Source organism: Manis pentadactyla, chromosome 18 (assembly GCF_030020395.1).
Source record: "Manis pentadactyla isolate mManPen7 chromosome 18, mManPen7.hap1, whole genome shotgun sequence".
Lineage (NCBI taxonomy): Eukaryota > Metazoa > Chordata > Mammalia > Pholidota > Manidae > Manis > Manis pentadactyla.
The window spans coordinates 8,329,419-8,349,367 of NC_080036.1; the positions used below are offsets into that span (position 1 = coordinate 8,329,419).

General features: G+C 40.4%; 1 protein-coding gene across 4 annotated transcripts in view; it reads right to left on the minus strand.

The window, feature by feature from the left end:
* NIPA2 (NIPA magnesium transporter 2) overlaps positions 1 to 12,145 on the minus strand; it is a 59,864-nt gene extending 47,719 nt beyond the window's left edge. For 2 of the 4 annotated variants that reach the window (XM_036876994.2, XM_036876991.2), the window contains exons 1-2: positions 11,938 to 12,145; positions 11,042 to 11,178 (exon numbers count right to left, since the gene is read on the minus strand). The gene's annotated coding sequence lies outside the window, so the exon portion shown is untranslated. The remainder of the gene's footprint in view (positions 1 to 11,041; positions 11,179 to 11,937) is intronic. The other 2 variants (XM_036876995.2, XM_036876993.2) reach the window with 2 other exon arrangements.
* Between the last annotated feature and the right edge of the window lie 7,804 nt (positions 12,146 to 19,949).

The window sequence follows — 19,949 nt, forward strand, 5'->3', positions numbered from 1 at the left end:
CAAGATATTGTAACAGCCTGGTAGGGTGATAGCTGGAACCTAGAATTATGTATATAAATGTTCTACCACTGTGTTGTACACTTGAAACTCATGTAATGTAATACTGTGTGTCAACTACCCTTCAATAAAAAATAATTATTAAAAAAAAAAAACAAAGACTACACACATGAGACAAAGGACATATATAATGATAAAGGGGTCAGTCCAACAAGAGGATATAACGACTATAAATATCTATGCACCCAACACAGGAGCACTGACATATGTGAAACAATAATAACAGAATTAAAGGGGGAAACAGAATGCAATGCCTTCATTTTAGGAGACTTCAACACACCACTCACTCCAAAGGACAGATCAACCAGACAGAAAATAAGTAAGGAGACAGAGGCACTGAACACATTAGAACAGATGGAACTAAAGGACATCTACTGAATACTCCACCCAAAAGCAACAGGACACATACTCTTTTCAAGTGCATATGGAACATTTTCCAGAAGAGACCACATACTAGGCTACAAAAAGAGCTTCAGTAAATTCACAAGGACTGAAATTGTATCAACAAGCTTCTCAGACCACAAAGGTATGAAACTAGAAATAAATTATGCAAAGAAAACAAAAAGGACCACAAAAACAGGAGGCTTAACAACACGCTCCTAAATAATCAATGACCACATTAAAACAGAGATCAAGCTGGAGACAAATGAAAACAACAACTCAAAACCCCAATGTCTGTGGGGCGCAGCAAAGGCACTTCAGAGGAAATACAGTACAGGGTTAACTCAGGAAAGAACAATCCCAAGTGAACAGTCTAAACTCACAATTAACAAAATTAGAAAAAGAAGTACAAATGAGGCCCAAAGTCAGTAGAAGGAGGGACATAATAAAGATCTGAGTGGAAATAAATAAAATTGACAATAATAAAAAAATAGAAACGATCAATGAAAGCAGGAGCTGGTTCTTTGAGGAAAAAAAAAATAGAGAAACCCCTAGCCAGACTTATCAAGAAAAAAAGAGAATCTACACACATAAACAGAATCAGAAATGAGAAAGGAAAAATCACCACAGACACCACAGAAATACAAAGAATTATTAGAGAACACTATGAAAAATTCTATGATAACAAACTGGATAACCTAGAAGAAATGGACAACTTTCTAGAAAAATAGCATCTTCCAAGGCTGACCCAGGAAGAAACAGAAAATCTGAATAGACCAATTCTCAGCAACAAAATTGAACTGGTCATCAAAAAACTACGAAAGAACAAAGTTCCTGGTCCAGATGGCTTCACCACTGAATTTTACCAAACATACAGTGAAGACCTAATACCCATCTTCCTTAAACTTTTCGAGAAAAGTAGAAGAGGAGGGAATACTTCCAAACTCATTCTATCAGGCCAGCATCACTCTAGTGCCAAAACCAGGCAAAGACATGACAAAAAAAGAAAATTACAGACCAACACCCTTGATGAACATACATGCAAAAATACTCAACAAAATATTAGCAAACCGAATTCAAAAATACATAAAAAAATGATCCACTATGATCAAGTAGGATTTATTCCAGGGATGCAAGGATGGTACAATATTCAAAAATGGATTAACATCATCCACCACATCAACAAGAAGGACAAAAACCACATGATCATTTCCAGATGCTGAAAAGAGGATGAAAAAATTCAACATCCATTCATGATAAAAACTCTCATGGGTATAGAGGCCAACTACCTCCATGTAATAAAGGCCATATATGACAAACGCACAGCCAACACCATACTTAACAGCAAGAAAAAGAAAGTTTTTCCTTTAAGAACAGGAACAAGACAAGGATGCCCACTCTTCCCACATTTATTCAACACAGTTCTGGAGGTCCTGGCCATGGCAATCAGACAACACACAGAAATAAAAGGAATCTAGATTGGAATGGAAGAAGTTAAACTGTCACTGTTTGCAGATACATGATATTGTACATAAAAACCCTAAAGAATCTACTCCAAACTTACTAGAGCTAATATCTGAATTCAGCAAACTTGCAGGATACAAAATTAATACATAGAAATCTGTTGCATTCCTATATACCAATGGTGAACTAGCAGAAAGAGAAATCAGGAAAACAATTCCATTCACAATTGCATCAAAAAGAATTAAAGACCTAGGAAAAAACCTAACCAAGGAGGTGAAAGACCTATACTCTGAAAACTACAGGACACTCATGAGAGAAATTAAAGAAGACACCAATAAATGGAAACAAACCCATGCTTATGTATATGAAGAATTAATATTGTCAAAATGGCCATCCCGCCTAAAGCAATCTACAGATTCAATGCAATCCCTATCAAAATACCAACAGCATTCTTCAACAAACTGGAACAAACAGTTCTAAAGTTCATATGGAACCACAAAAGACCCTGAATAGCCAAAGCAATCCTGAGAAGGAAGAATAAAGCAGTGGGGGAAAGTGCTCCCCAACTTCAAGCTCTACTACAAAGCCACAGTAATCAAGACAATTTGGTACTGGCACAAGAACTGACCCATAGACCAATGGAATAGACTAGAGAGCCCAGATATGACCCGAAGTATATATGGTCAATTAATATATGATAAAGGAGTTATGGACATATGGTGGGGAAATAACAGACTCTTCAACAACTGGTGTTGGCAAAACTGGACAGCTACATGTAAGAGAATGAAACTGGATCCTTGTCTAACCCTACACACAAAAGTAAATTCAAAATGGATCAAAGACATGAATGTAATTCATGAAACCATAAAACTCTTAGAAGAAAACATAGGCAAAAATCTCTTGAATATCAACATGAGCAACTTTTTCCTGAACACATCTCCTCAGGCAAGGAAAACAAGCAAAAATGAACAAATAGGACTACAAGCCAAAAACCTTCTGTACAGCAAAGGACACCATCAGCAGAACAAAAAGGCATCCTACTGTAAGGGAGAATATATTTGTAAATGACATATCTGACAAGGGGTTAATTAACATCCAAAATATATAAAGAACTCATATGCCTCAACACCCTAAAAGCAAATAACCCGACTAAAAAACAGGGAGAGGATATGAATACACAATTCTCCAAAGAAGAAATTCACATGGTCAACAGGCACATGAAAAGATGATCCACATTGCTAAATATCAGGAAAATAAAAATTGAAACCACAATGAGATATCATCTCACACCAGTTACCTTGGCCAATATCAAAAAGACTAGGAATAAGAAATGGTGGTGAGGATGTGGAGAAAGGGGAACCTTCCTACACTGCTAGTGGGAATGTAAATTAATCCAACCATTATGGAGAGCAATATGGAAGTTCCTCAAAAACCTAAAAATAGAAATACCATTTGACCCGGGAATTCCACTACTAGGAATTTACCCCCCCACAAAAAGTTCTCAGCTTCAAAAAGATATATGCACCCCTATGTTTACTGCAGCACTATGTACAATAGCCAAGATATGAAAGCAACCTAGGTGTCCATCAATAGATGAATGGATAAAGAATATGTGCACATATACACAATGTAATACTATTCAGCCATATGAAACAAATCCTGCCATTTGCAACATGGATGGAGCTAGAGAGTACTATGGTCAGTGAAATAAGTCAGGCAGAGAAAGACAATTACCAAACTATTTCCCTTGCTGGTGGAGTACAATGATGAGGCAAAACTGAATGAACAAAAGTGCAGCATAGAGCCAAGATGGCAGCGTGAGTAGGACAGTGGAAATCTCCTCCCAAAACCATATATATTTTTGAAAATACAACAAATACAACTATTTCTAAAAGAGAGACCAGAAAATACAGAACAACAGCCAGGTTACATCTAGACTTGAGAGAACCCAGCGCCTCACGAAGGGAGTATGATACAAGCTGTGGCCCAGCGGGACCCAAGCGTGCCCCCAACCCCAGCTCCCCAGCAGGAGGAGAGGAGTCAGAGAGGGGAGGGAGTGTGAGGTCAGGACTGCTAAATTCCCAGCCCTAGTCAACCGCACTGGTAGTGCAAACACACAGTGGGTGCTGTGCTGGATACTATGGAAACGGAACACTAAAACGTGCGAGGGGGGTCCCCGCAGCTGGCGCCCCTGGGAAAAAAGAAAAGCGAGTGCTTTTTGATAGTCTTAAAGGGACAGGGACCTCACAGCTGGATGGAAGCATCCCAGGTCACACGCAGCCCACCAGCTGGGAATCCCAAGGAACTCTAGGCGCCCTAAGCCCCTGGACAACAGCACAGCTCTGAGGCCCCTCACAGCGATAAACAGCCTCCCGTCCATTCCCCCAACGGTGCTGCCCACCAGAGCAGAGTAGCAGCCTGAGACAGGCCACACCCACAGCAGCCGCGCAGAGGCTGCGCCGCAGACGCCCAGGCCAGTCTCAGTGGCGTGAAGCTGCCCGGCACATGCCACAAGGAGTCACCGTTCTCGCAAGAGAAGAAGGCAACCAGCAAGCAGGAAGGGTCTTTGTTCTCCCCGCTACCACATGCACCAACTGCTCACGACTACCTCTATCGCCATGAAAAGGCAGAAGAATCTGATCCAGACAAGAATGATACAGACATCCCCGGAGAGGGAACCTGGAGAGATAGATTTAACCAATCTTCCTGAAAAAGAATTCAAAATAAAGGTCATAACCATGCTGCTGGAGCTGCAGAGAAATATTCAAGAGCTAAGGAGGGAAAATACAGAAATGAAACAATCTCTGGAAAGACTTAAAAGCAGAATAGAAGAGGTGCAAGAGGCCATTAATGGAATAGAAATCAGAGAACAGGAACGTAGAGAAGCTGAGGCAGAGAGAGATAAAAGGATCTACAGGAATGAAAGAATATTAAGAGAACTGTGTGACCAATCAAAATGGAACAATATCCACATCATAGGGATACCAGAAGAAGAAGAGAGAGTAAAAGGGATAGAAAATGCAATTGAAGAAATAATTGCTGAAAACTTCCCTAAACTGGGGGAGGAAATAGTCTCTCAGAACACGGAAGCCCACAGAACTCCGAAAAGAAGGGACCCAAGGAGGACAACACCAAGACACATAATAATTAAAATGGCAAAGATCAAGCACAAGGACAGAGTATTCAGCCAGAGAGAGAAAAAAGGTCACCTACAAAGGAAAACCCATCAGACTATCATCAGTCTTCTCAACAGAAACCTTACAGGCCAGAAGAGAATGGCATGATATATTTAATGAAATGAAACAGAAGGGCCTTGAACCAAGAATACCATATCCAGCACGATTATCATTCAAATATGAAGGAGGGATTAAACAATTCCCAGACAAGCAAAAGTTGAGGGAATTTGCCTCCCACAAACCACCTCTACAGGGTATTTTAGAGGGACTGCTCTAGATGGAAGCACTCCTAAGGCTAAACAGATGTCACCAGAGAAAATAAAATCACAGCAAAGAAAGCAGACCAACCAAATACTAACTAAAGGCAAAAAATAAGATCAACTACCCACAAAAGCAGTTAAAGGAAATACAAAAGAGCACAGAATAAAACAACAAATATATAAAGAATGGAGGAGGAGGAATAAGAAGGGAGAGAAATAAAGAATCACCAGACAGTGTTTATAACAGCTCAATAAGAGGAGTTAAGTTAGACCATAAGACACTAAAGAAGCTAACTGTGAACCTTTGGTAACCACGAATCTAAGCCTGCAATGGCAATAAGTACATATCTTTCAATAATCACCCTAAATGTAAATGGACTGAATGCACCAATCAAAAGACACAGAGTAACAGAATGGATGAAAAAGCAAGACCCATCTATATGCTGCTTACAAGAGACTCATCTCAAACCCAAAGACATGCACAGTCTAAAATCAAGGGATGGAAAAACATACTTCATGCAAACAACAAGGAGAAAAAGCAGGTTTAGGAGTACTGGTATCAGACAAAATAGACTTTAAAACAAATAAAGTAACAAGAGATAAAGAAGGACATTACATAATGATAAAGGGGTCAATCCAAAAAGAGGATATAACCATTATAAATATATATGCAGCCAAGCAGGAGCACCAACATATGTGAAACAAATACTAACAGAATTAAAAGCGGAAATAGAATGCAATGCATTCGTTCTAGGAGACTTCAAAACACCACTCACTCCAAATGACAGATCCACCGGACAGAAAATAAGTAAGGACACAGGGGCGCTGAACAACACAACTAGAACAGGTGGACCTAATAGACATCTATAGAACTCTACACCCAAAAGCAGCAGGATACACATTCTTGTCAAGTGTACATAGAACATTCTCCAGAATAGACCACATACTAGGCCACAAAAAGAACCTCAGTAAATTCAAAAAGATTGAAATTCTACCAACCAACTTCTCAGACCACAAAGGTATAAAACCAGACATAAATTGTACAAAGAAAGCAAAAACGCTCAAAAACACATGAGGGCTTAACAACATGCTCCTAAATAATCAGTGGATCAACGACCAAATTAAAATAGAGATCAAGCAATATATGGAAAGAAATAACAACAACAACACACAGCCCCAACTTCTGTGGGATGCAGAGAAAGCAGTCTTAAGAGGAAAGTATATAGTAAATCAGGCATATTTAAGGAAGGAAGAACAATCCCAAATGAATAGTCTAAAGTCACAATTATCAAAATTGTAAAAAGAAGAATAAATGAGGCCTAAAGGCAGCAAAAGGAGGGATATAATAAAGATCAGAGAAGAAATAAATAAAATTGAGAAGAATAAAACAACAGGAAAAAAATCAATGAAACCAAGAGCTGGTTTTTTGAGAAAATAAACAAAATAGATAAGCCACTAGCCAGACCTCTTAAGAGAAAAAGAGAATCAACAGACATCAACAGAATCAGAAACAAGAAAGGAAAAATCACAATGGACCCCACAGAAATACAAAGAATTATTAGAGAATACTATGAGAACCTATATGCTAACAAGCTGGAAAACCTAGAAGAAATGGACAACTTCCTAGAAAAATACAACCTTCCAAGACTGACCAAGGAAGAAACAGAAAATCTAAACAGACCAATTACCAGCAACAAAATTGAAGCGGTAATCAAAACACTACCCAAGAGCAAAACCCCTGGGCCAGATGGATTTACGGCGGAATTTTATCAGACGTACAGAGAAGACATAATACCCATTCTCCTTAAAGTTTTACAAAAAATAGAAAGGGAAGGAATACTTCTAGACTCATTCTATGAAGCCAGCGTCACCCTAAAACCAAAACCAGGCAAAAACCCCACCAAAAATGAAAATTACAGACCAATATCCCTGATGCACATAGATGCAAAAATACTCAACAAAATATTAGCAAACTGAATTCAAAAATATATCGAGAGGATTATATACCATGATGAAGTAGGATTCATCTCAGGGATGCAAGCAAGGATGGTACAACATTCGAAAATCCATCAACATCATCCACCACATAAACAAAAAGAAGGACAGAAACCACATGATCATCTCCCGAGACACTCGAAAAGCATTCGACAAAATTCAACATCCATTCATAATAAAAACTCTCAACAAAATGGGTACAGAGGGCAAGTACCTCAACACAATAAAGGCTATATATGATAAACCAACAGCCAACATCATACTTAACAGCAAAAAGCTGAAAGCTTTTCCTCTAAGATCAAGAACAAGACAGTCATGCCCACTCTCCCCACTGTTATTCAACATAGTACTGGAGGTCCTAGCCATGGCAATCAGACAAAACAAAGAAATACAAGCAATCCAGATTGGTAAAGAAGAAGTTAAACTGTCACTACTTGCAGATGACATGATATTGGAGATTTAAAAAACCCTAAAGACTCCACTCCAAAACTACTAGAACTAATATCGGAATTCAGCAAAGTTGCAGGATACAAAATCAACACACAGAAATCTGTGGCTTTCCTATACACTAACAATGAACTAACAGAAGGAGAAATCAGGGAAACAACTCCATTCACAATAGCATCAAAAAGAATAAAATACCTAGGAATAAACCTAACCAAGGAAATGAAAGACCTATACCCTGAAAACTACAAGAAACTCTTACGAGAAATTAAAGAGGACACTGACAAATGGAAACTCATTCCATGCTCTTGGCTAGGAAGAATTAATATCATCAAAATGACCATCCTGCCTAAAGCAATCTACAGATTCAATGCAATCCCTATCAAACTGGAACAAATAGCTCTAAAATTCATATGGAACCACCAAAGACCCCGAATAGACAAAGCAATCCTGAGAAGGAAGAATAAAGTGGGTGGGGGATCTCGCTCCCCAATTTCAAGCTCTACTACAAAACCACAGTAATCAAGACAATCTGGTACTGGCACAAGAACAGACCCACAGACCAGTGGAACAGAATAGAGACTCCAGACATTAACCCAAACATATATGGTCAATTAATATACGATAAAGGAGCCATGGACATACAATAGGGAAATGACAGCCTCTTCAAAAACTGGTGTTGGCAAACTGGACAGCTACATGTAAGAGAATGAAACTGGATCACTGTCTAACCCCATACACAAAACTAAATTTGAAATGGATCAAAGACCTGAATGTAAGTCATGAAACCATAAAACTCTTAGAAAAAAACATACGCAAAAATCTCTTGGACATAAACATGAGCCACCTCTTCATGTACATATCTCCCTGGGCAAAGGAAACCAAAGCAAACATGAACACGTGGGACTATATCAAGCTGAAAAGATTCTGTACAGCAAAGGACACTATTAATAGAACAAAAAGGCATCCTACAGTATGGGAGAATATATTCATAAATGACAGATCCAATAAAGGGTTAACATCCATAATATATAAAGAACTCACACACCTCAACAAACGAAAGGCAAATAATCCAATTAAAAAATGGGCAGAGGAGCTGAACAGACAGTTCTCCAAAGAAGAAATTCAGATGGCCAACAGACACATGAAAAGATGCTCCACATCGCTAGTCATCAGAGAAATGCAAATTAAAACCATAATGAGATATCACCTTACACCAGTAAGGATCGCCACCATCCAAAAGACAAACAACAACAAATGTTGCCAAGGTAGTGGAGAAATGGGAACCCTCCTACACTGGGGGTGGGAATGTAAATTAGTTCAACCATTGTGGAAAGCAGTATGGAGGTTCCTCAAGAAGCTCAAAATAGAATTAGCATTTGACCCAGGAATTCCAATTCTAGGAATTTACCCTAAGAATACAGCAGCCCAGTTTGGAAAAGACAGATGCACCCCTATGTTTATCACAGCACTGTTTACAATAGCCAAGAAATGGAAGCAACCTAAGTGTCCATCAGTAGATGAATGGATAAAGAAGATGTGGTAAATATACACAATGGAATATTATTCAGCCATAAGAAGAAAACAAATCCTACCATTTGCAACAACGTGGATGGAGTTCGAGGGTATTATGCTCAGTGAAATAAGCCAGGCGGAGAAAGGCAAGTACCAAATGATTTCACTCACATGTGGAGTATAAGAACAAAGGAAAACCTGAAGGAACAAAACAGCAGCAGAATCACAGAACCCAAGAATGGACTAACAGTTACCAAAGGGAAAGGGACTGGGGAGGATGGGTGGGAAAGGAGAGAGAAGGGGGGGGAAGAAGAAAGGGGGCCTTACGATTAGCATGTATAACGTGGGGGGAGCCACGGGGAGGGCTGTGCAACACAGAGGTGACTAGTGATTTTACAGCATCTTACTATGCTGATCAACAGTGACTAATATGGTATGTGGGGGTGACTTGGTGAAGGGGCAATCTAGTAACCATAATGTTCCTCATGTAATTGTAGATTAATGATACCAAAATTTAAAAAAAAGAAGCAAATGATTTCAGAAATCCATGGAAATAAAGCATATATCTTATATTAAAAAAAAAAAAGAGTGGACTGTTACCAAAAGGAAAGGGACTTGGGAGGATGGGTGGGGAGGGAGGGATAAGGGCGGGGGAAAGGAAGGGGGCATTATGATTAGCATGTATAATGTGGGGGGAGGCATGGGGAGGGCTGTGCAACACAGAGAAGACAAGTAGTGATTCTACATCATCTTGCTACACTGATGGACAGTTACTGTAATGGGGGTTGTTGGGGGGACTTGCTGAAGGGGGCAGTCTAGTAAGCATAATGTTCCTCATGTAATTGTAGATTAATGATATCAAAATAAATTTTAAAAAACTGCAGCATACTCACAAACTCCACGAAGGGTCTAGCAGTTACCAACAGGGAGGTGTGGGGGAGGGTGTGTGGGTGGGAGGGAGAACGGGATTGAGGGGTATTATGATTAGTACACATGGTGTCAGGGGATTCATGGGGAAGACAGTGTAGCACAGAGAAGACAAGAAGTGACTCTGTGGCATCTTACTACACTGATGGACAGTGACTGCAATGGGGTATGGCGTGGGGTACCCGATAATATGGCTGAGTGTAGTAACCACATTGTTTTTCATGTGAAACCTTCATAAGTGTGTATATCAATGATACCTTAATAAAAAATAAAAAATAAATAAAATGAAGGAAGGACATTGTGGCTGACAGGAAGTTAGCAAGGGTAGGAGAATGCCACCACAGCATATTTTTATACAACAGAAATATCCTGAAAAACAGTATAATTCTTTTTTTATTACTCCTAATAATAATAAAGCTACTATTTACCAAACAGCTATGGAAGCACTGCTCCAGGTGATTGACAAACATTATTTCTAATCCACACAATGAGAAGAAGGTTATCATTATCCCCACGGTACAGCTAAAGAAACCAAATGCACCAGAGGTTAAATCACATGTGGAGGACCTCAAAGAAAGAGATATAGCCTGAAATGGGACCTAAGTGTCCCTAGACTGCACTTCTCTTGGGGGTGCCCACACCATATTTTAAAACTTTTGTAGAGTTCTTAGCCTTTATATCTACTTGGTTTACACTATTTTAATTTTTTCTAACCTTTCATTTGGCTAATTATTTTTAAAAGCAGCACTTATAAACAGCACCGGACCTAAATCTCCAAACGTAATTTAGCAACATTAGTTATAAGTTAAAATTTTAACTTACATGTAAGTTTTATATGGTCTCTCTTATGAAAAAAAAGGCTGGAAGAAGTTAGAGATGACTTATTCACTCTCATTTCCTTGTAAGTAATACCCTTTAATCTCATTTAAAGTTTTAAACCCTGGCAGAGTAGCTTCAGCCTGGAAAGAAGAAAATACAGAAGTAGGCAAAAGGACCGAATAGTTACTAAATACTTTTTAAAACCTGGTTACTAGCCTCCATATTCTACTTACCGACTAACATGAAATCTACCCAACCGACCATACGGTACTGCTTCAACAGACATCTTACTGGAATAACAAAGATCTCTATTTTCTCATATTTCTTATTACTTTAAAAAAAAAAAGTACTAACTGGGTAGATGGGATAGTTTCTAGAAACAGATATAAGACATAGGCCTGTATTAAACGACTGAAAAGTCTAGTGAAGAGATTAAAAAGACACAAAAACTTAAACGTACACTGTTTTGTACAGCTGCATGGAGCGGGAGAGAGGATTCAGTGACTTTATAAAAAGTTAGGAAATTACAACAGCCATGTTCAAAACGTAACAGCAAACTTCCAAGGCTTCCTTGTTCTAATGTCAGTTAATATCTACGCAGTAGCTGCAACAATATTCTAAAGCTCACAATAAAACTAAACTATTTTAATGAACCTAATGAACACCCGCCGCCGACAGGCACCGCCACATTCCCTGGTATTTCATGACAGTCCCCTCTACGGTGGGATTCCTCAGTGCAGGTCACGAGGAAAACTGCTCCTATCTCAGGATGCGCGCGGCTCACTGTCCCCAGGGAAAAGAGGGCGCCCTGCCTGGCTTTCCCCAACCCAAGACGGGTCGCCTCGCCCACAGTCAGTCCCTCGCGCTTGCCCGGAAGGAGGGAAGGCCGGCGACCTCACCCCGGCTGGCAGGCCGGTTTCGCGGCTTCCCCTCTGCTGTCCGGCCCTGGTCACCTCCGCTCACACCCCCGCACAGGCCGCACGGGCCGCCGCCTCCTGAACTCGCGCGGCCTGCGCCTTCGTCGCCGTCCAGGTGGAGGTGAGAGCATCCGGGGCTGCGGCCGCACGCGCGGCCTTCTCCATTGGGGAGCGCCGAGGGGAACCTGCCCCAACGACCTCCGGCCCCTCAGCCGCCGGACCTACGGCCACAGCCGACGGGAACGTAGGCGCGGCCGAGTGACGCAAATGGTGACGCACGCACGCGCAGTGCGGAGTGGCGAAGGCCGCGCCCTCCGCACACTTCCTGACGGAGTTCCGGTTTCTTTGCCGGGTCCGGGATAGTTGGCTGAGGTGTTAGGGGGCGGGGAGGGGCGAGGGATGAAGGATTGGAACCAACGTTTTGCAACGTAGGCTTCGCTGACCAGGTGATCAAAATCAAAGTGCTGTGCGCCGCTGACTTAAAATGCGAATTCCCACGCGCGGTCAGCGTCTGAAGGAACATTTGAAGCAGGTGCCTAGCGACCCCCTAGGGAAACGGCTCCTAGAGGGAAGGGGGCGGGACTAGGGCGGGGCACGCGGAGGGCGGGGCCAAGTGAGTGGGACGGCGAGCAGGCTTGCGTCCACCTTCTTCCCAAGTTCGTGCCTTCCATCAGCGAATCCTGGAATAGACATGTACTTCACGCAAGTTTGTGGTTTGTAAAAAAACACATCGAACAGAGATTTATTTTTCATGAGACACATAGGCAACCCACTGTTGCGCTATCCCGCTTGGATATGGAGAAATTTCCTGGGATCCACCGTCAATGCTGTCCTCTAAAGAGAAAAAACACGGCTCATTTTCAAGAAATGGGTAAGGTCAAAAGTGAGGCATGCTGATAAATCAGTAATACTTTGGCCAACAGTGCGGAGGTCCTTTGGGGATGTTGGGGGTTTTTTTTACTAGATACAAAGTATTATTATACAGATTTAAAATCATTTTGGGTGGGAATCTTAATAAGCTACATGATTACTGAACCAGCAAATGCAAAATATAATTTGCTATTTTCAGACTGTAATCCCATTGGATAATATTCTAGACTACACAGCCCTTGACCACTCTGGTTTTGGTATAGGTAACTATGCAGCTTTTAGTCCTTTAAAAGCCTTCAGTCTTCTGTAAGCTTCGCAAACAGACAACCATGCATTTTAGAACTGGTTCAGGTGAACTTTTTTGCTTACTTCTTTGGTCTCAGCCAAATCCTAAACTAAATTACATCATCAGATAAGAAATTACATTGAATTTTGAAATACGATTGGCAAGTTGGTCTCTGATGGTATGGTAGATTCATGAAAAATGATTCGCTATGCATTCCATGTGCCGACACATTTTGCAGAGTGACTTTGAGGCTCCGCTCCATCCCCTGATTCTGCCTTGGCCTTGGGACTGTCTTTGGCTAAGAAAATGTCGTGGTTCCAGCCTAAATAATGATGGTCTAGTTTGCTAGAGGAGGAGACCTCTGGAGCAGAGCAACTTGCAAAGTCCCTGGCTGAACTGCACGATGTTCAGAGACGAGATTGAGCCAACTTGGCTGAGGTTCACAAAACTACATGCACTGTTGGCCCACAGACAGAGGAGAAAGAATGATTGTTGTTTTATGCCATTCCTTTTGATTGTCATTTTAAGGTGGACAGGTATATAGCAATAACTAACACATAAATCCCAACAGATATTCTAGGAGGCAGATGACTCATGAAAGCAGTGGTTTGTTCATATGAACAAGGACAGTTAGGAATTATGTTAATTTAACCTAAAAAATGAATTTGCTTGCAGCTCTTTTCTGCTAGTATTTTAATCATCCCACCTAAGCCCTACCTTATCTAATGGGCTCTCTCTCATTACTGTAGTCCACAGAGGCCTCTCACGTTCATTAGCTGGAACTCCCACCTGACATTTACCGTCATGTTGCACTGTTTTCTTTATAAGTGTATGTAATTTGCCTTGCTACTTTGACGCAGTCTCCTTAAATGCCCAAATCACTTCTCCAGCACGTGGTGTTGAACATCTTGTATACTGTGAGTGCTCAAGCATTGATCATGAGATATTTTTTACTTTTAAAAATACAATTTACTTTCTTACACCCAAGAGAAATGAAAGTATATATCCATTCAGAGACTCGCTAATGACTATTCAATAGTAGCTTTATAATAGCCAAGAAATGGAAACAACCCAACTGTCCACCAACAGATGAATGGATAAATAATTGTAGTATATCCATATGGTGGAATCCTGCTAATGATAAAAGGGAATGAACACTATTGATATATGCTATAACATGACTGAATCTCAAAATAGTTATAAGTAAAAAAAGAACCCAGACCAAAAAAGAGTATATATTAAATGACTGCATTTATCTAAAATTCCAGGAAATGGAAAGTAATATATATAGTAATATATAGAAAGTAGATAGTTGACTGGGAGTGAAGGGGGCAAGGAGGGCAGAGGGATTGTAAGGTAAAAAAGAAGCTTTGGGGTTAATGGCTTTGCTCACCGTTTTGCTTGTGTTGATGCTTTCATCATGTAACATCATAGGACATAACATCAAAACTTACCAAAGTGTGTATTTTATATATGTGTAGTATATGTATGTCAATTATACCTCTGTGAAGATGTTAAAATCTACTTTGTCAGTTACAGAAGTATAGGCAAGACTTCTTATTAAAACAATATTTTTGTTAAATCATGTCTTAGTAAATCAAGTCGTTTTCTCATGTACAAATTGTTCTCTACTCTTCTATGTTTTGGTTTCATTACCAGAGATGCCAGCCAAAAACATAACAGTGTAACATAATCATTTGTTCTTTAGCTCAACCCCCATCATGAAATTTTCCCTTTATCCTTCCAATGTGAATAGTGGTATTCTCTAGCATTTTAAAAGGTTAGTATTATATAAATGTTTTTCAATTAATACTCGTTTATTCAAGGCCATCCATGACCTACATTATTAGGGCACCGAAACATTTGTTGGAGGGAAGGGAGAGCTCTTTAAAAAAGATAATTATCACTCAAAGTGATTTTGGTAGGGAGGATATTCATTCAAGAGTTGACTCAATAATTGCCTCACTTGATGAAATGGTGAATGGATGTAGTTGGTGGAATAATGGCCCCCCAAAGACGTCAGACATCCTAATCCTCAGAATCTGAGACTATGTTACCTTACAGACAATAGGGACTTTGCAGGCGTGATTAAATTAAGGATTTTGAGATGGAGAGAGAATCCTGGATTGTCCAAGTGGGTCCAAAAGAATGACAAGAAAGCTTATAAGAAGGAGGCAGGAGTATCTGGTCAGAGAGGAGTTGGGACTAAGGAAGAAGGGTCAGAGAGATGCAGCGTTGCTGGCTTTGAAGATGGAGAAAGGTGAATGAGGCAAACCACAAGGTCTCCAGAAGATGAGAAAAGCAGACAGCAGATTCTCCCCCAGAGCTTCCAGAAGGAATGCGATTCTGCCACTTTGATTTTAGCCCAGCTGAACTTGTGTTGGACTTCTGACCTCCAGAACTGTAAGATAATAAATTGTGTTGCTGTAAGCAACAACATTTGTGGTAATTTGTTAGAGCAGCAACAGAAAATCAATGCAGTGAATAAGCATGCCAAATTAGGGGAAGGAGGACATGGAGATCCCCCAAACTTCACCAAAAATGTAAAGATTCCATGTTATAGACAGGCACCTTAGTCTGATGTTTCCTCCATCTGCCAACCCATTATCTCGGTTATTTTGTTTGAATTTGTTGTATTTATTATTTGAGTGGCATCTCACCTATCCTGCTTGCCAAGATGCAATTCCAATACCAGCTCTTCCAGATTTCCTCAATTGGAATTAATCCCCTTCTGAACTGCTAATACTGACAGAGTATTTTTTTATTTCTGCTGTTTGATAGTTCCTCAGCTTTCCAACATAAAAACACTTTCTGAAGCTACCATGTGAGGTTCAAAATACGGTGTACAAGTGTGACTGACATTACAAAGATGTCAACAATGTCATGCCTAAGGGTCATCAGATGGGGACATGACTCAGCAGCAAGGAACTAGAGCACAGGCTCTTTGGAGAGCAGGGAGCACACCTGAAGGTCACATACTCCTCAGGCTAGGGTGGACTTCGGGCTCAGTAAGCATGTGCTTGGCTAGCAGCTGGAACTAAAAGTTGTTTAATAGTAACCAACCAGGGCAAGTTTTTGTAGAATTTGGCATTTACACATTTCATCACCCCAAAAACCTAAGTGGAAATGTTAGGAAGGAAAGGACTCGGCTCAGTGTCGCAGGGAAGTCAGATACAGTGAGATGAGAGACCAAGTCAAGAAAGCAAAGTAAGTTTTACTGCCCTCTGCATAGAGTAGCAGAGAGGGCCTGCCTAAGGTGAGACAGGCCCGGATGCTCATTCTGAGGCTTTATGTGGTTTTGGCAGGGCAGAGAAGGCCTTGATTGACAGCTGTCAGCTCTCTAGGCTGGTTCTGATTGGTGAAGTGGATTGGAGACAGGCTGTGCTGTGCCTGTGCCTCTGATGTTTCTTATCCGGGGGGACTCTGGACATTTACTGAGTCACTCGTGGACCCTGTGGCTTCATCTGATTAACTCTCTGAGTCATTTTTTGGCTTTCTGTTTCTATTTGATCAACTCCCTGAGTCATCTTTGGGGGGTCCTCTCTCCTTTTCATTCCCGCTCATTTCTGTCTTTCTGCATAACAGAAAGTGTTCTCCATAGAAACATTTGGTAGTTTCTTAAAATGTTTGTTCCTCATTTCTGTATAGCAATACTTTGTTCAAAATGTGAATAATTAAATCTTTTTGGATACAGCCTAAGAAAAAATAGTTTTGCTCAAATATTTTTTTCATGCAATAAAAGGACTTCAAGGTTAATGACATGATTTCTGATCATTGGACTATTAAAATGTTCTATGATTCTCCAATTTTCTATGTGCTCAAAACATAATAGTGTTATGTTAAACAGCTCAAAAACCTGTAAAAGGTATTAACATTAAAATATTGCTGGTTTCCTTTAATACCACCATTTCATTTCATCAGAAGGTGAATTCCTTCATGTATCATGAATTTGCTCCCTAAGACATGCACAAGTGGACATCATGGTGCAGACCTGGGCTATTTGTTTCTACAGAGAAAATGGAAAACATTTGACTGAGGAATGTGGATGATGTGGAAACTGAGACTACACAAACATTTCAAGTAAAGGGGAAAACAAGTGTTTGGCTAGAAATAAGTTATTTTATTTTAAATCACAAACAGATTAATAAATATTATTGAAAAACTTAATAGCCTTTTTTATTTACATAAGGCAATTACAACATGCTATGACTACCTCTGTAAATTAAAATATAAGCAAGTCTTAACCATTGACAAATGTATATATGTATGCTAATTGGAAGCTCTCCTGAAACATTTACATGGAAAACTTCTTTGCAACCAGCCAATCAACATTTAACGTTTTTTTATCTAGTCTTCTTCCTCTCCTTCACCACTATATGCTGCTTTACAAGAAAGTAATGGTTATCACTTAAAAAGGCAAAAACACTCAGGAATGCTACTGAAAAACAGTACTCTTAAAATTTTCCCAAGTGCAAAAGCACTGACATGGGAGTATGGGACAAATTATAATATTCTGACAAAGGAAATATTCTGAACTTTTCAAGGTGACCCTCCCTTTGGCACTAGTGGTTTGGGAGCTCTTGACATTCACCTGGTGTCAGGTAGCTCATGGTTAGGGTTGAGCTGCTTGGAAGCAGGAAGCTCAGCATCACTGATTACAAATTTGACACAACCATCAGTCTGGTTCACAGGTCATTGAATCTTCTGCAGAACATAAACCTATGCAGAAAAAGAAGCTCATCACACCATGGGAATATGATCTTTCAGTGCAGCTTTTTGAGGTCCCTGTTTAATTTCCGTATTTCATAATAGAATATATAAAAGCCTTTTAAAACAAAAAAAAAAGGAAAATTAAAGCTTCATGGAATCATGCAAATTTTACACCCAGCTCTTCCTTTGCTTGCGCTCTTGAAGCTGCATGTCAGCAAAGCTCTGGGCATCCTGAGTCCTCACTGTCACTCCAGAGCAGCCCTGCACAGGACACTCCTATCTGGAGCTACCAGCACACGCTTGGGAGTGTAAGCGCTCCACAACGGGTATCTGGACAACCATTCAATCCCTTTAGAGGTAGAGAAACTGAGGCACAGAAAGGTTAAGTGACTCACCTGTAGTTGCACAATTCAAGGAAAAAGAAAAGAACAAATCCTTCTCCCTGGCTCATGCTCTAGGCTCTAGACTACGCTTTTTACCACATTGGGTACATTGGAAATAGATGTTTATTTACATGATCATAGTTCTACCAAGTATCAACTTTTTATGAGACAACATTTTTGTGATACAACATGCAGTTACATTTTCTTAAAATATATTTCTTTTGTTGCATTTCCTTGTATGTGAGAAATGTATATGAAAGTAAACAAGTAGTGATATTGGGGCCAAATTCTCATTCCAATTCCTAAAATTCTCAATCTTTTCAAGTATACAATGGAGGTGTAAGAATCTGGCCAGATGTGAAAAATTGCCTATAAGCTAAAGGACAGACTCTTAAAATTCATCATTAGTACAAGTGTGAGATGGATGTGAGGAATACAGGAAATTGAGGTATTTTCTGTGATAAACTTATGGTGTGACTGGTGGGCAAACTGACACCTTTTCTTTCCATCTCAAGTTCACAGACCTCCAGCTATGAGTATGAGTAAAACGTATGAGAAACTAACGAGGACATGCCCTGGGGAGGAAGGTCAATGTTAAGGAGTTAATGTTATATATTTTTGGTCCCTGAGAAGGCAGAACACCAAGATTCCATCTAATCCTGCTTGATGGGTGAACTACTTCCTTGGTGTAAGCACAGTGAGAAGAACAATTCTTTCAGAGCCAATGAGACAGCCATGACCAGACCTAAACCTATGCGTCTTCTCGAAAATTTCCAGTTTCCTACTCAATCACAGGAAACCTAAGTCAGGTCAAGTAGGCATTAGAAAAGAGTGGTGGGCATGGGCATGGCTTTGTAGGCCATCGAGTACCTTCTCTGCACTTCTAGATCAGCTGGGCAGCTTGGGAAAGAGGGGTATCATCTCCCAACAGAAACGAGGTGGCACAGCAGTGGTCTCCGCTCACCATCATCTCGGTCTCTGTGTACTCAAGTGCCCATCCATCCCTAGGAGACACCGCAGCTCAAGCACTTTACAGACATCTTGGAACTGGCCTCTAGAAGTGCAGGTGGTGTTTACAAAGAGCTGAGCTGTGCAGGAAGGAAGAAGATGAGCAGTGACTGAACATTCTAGTAGTGCTGTCTTCTACCAGACATAAAGCCCAAAGAAAAAGAACAGAGAGCAACTAGTACCGCTGGAATGAACTTCTGGAACTAAAACTGAGTATGACAAATTGACTTGAAAAACAGGAACTGAAAGACTATTTCTTATTGCTGAGCCAAGAGTAGCAAAACATATTTCACCAACATTCTAACGTGACAAGTGCATAATGAATCTGAGTGATGATTCCTCCGCAAAGTCCCAGCTGTGGGCAGTCCTCGCCTCACGCTTGCAGGACCCCCTGCCCTGACTCTCCAGAGCCTTCTCTGCAGAGATGAAGTGGTCCTGCAGAGCAGCAAAACACCCACGGTTGTCTCGGTGCTGGGCTTGGGTCACATCCCTAATAGGCTCTGTACTTGATCAATAAGCAGAACAGAAAGCAACCTTTTTAAATGCAAAGATTCAGATAAGAAAACAAGGCATTGTCCAAGTAGGAGAAGAGATAAATGACCTGTTCATGTATCTATCCAGAGCAAAGTTGCAAATTGTGATCAGAAATATATGTTTTTAGAGAAGGCTTGAAAACAAGTAGACAGTAGGTATATTTTCTTAGTTTTATCAGATAAAATCCAAATAGTATACTAATC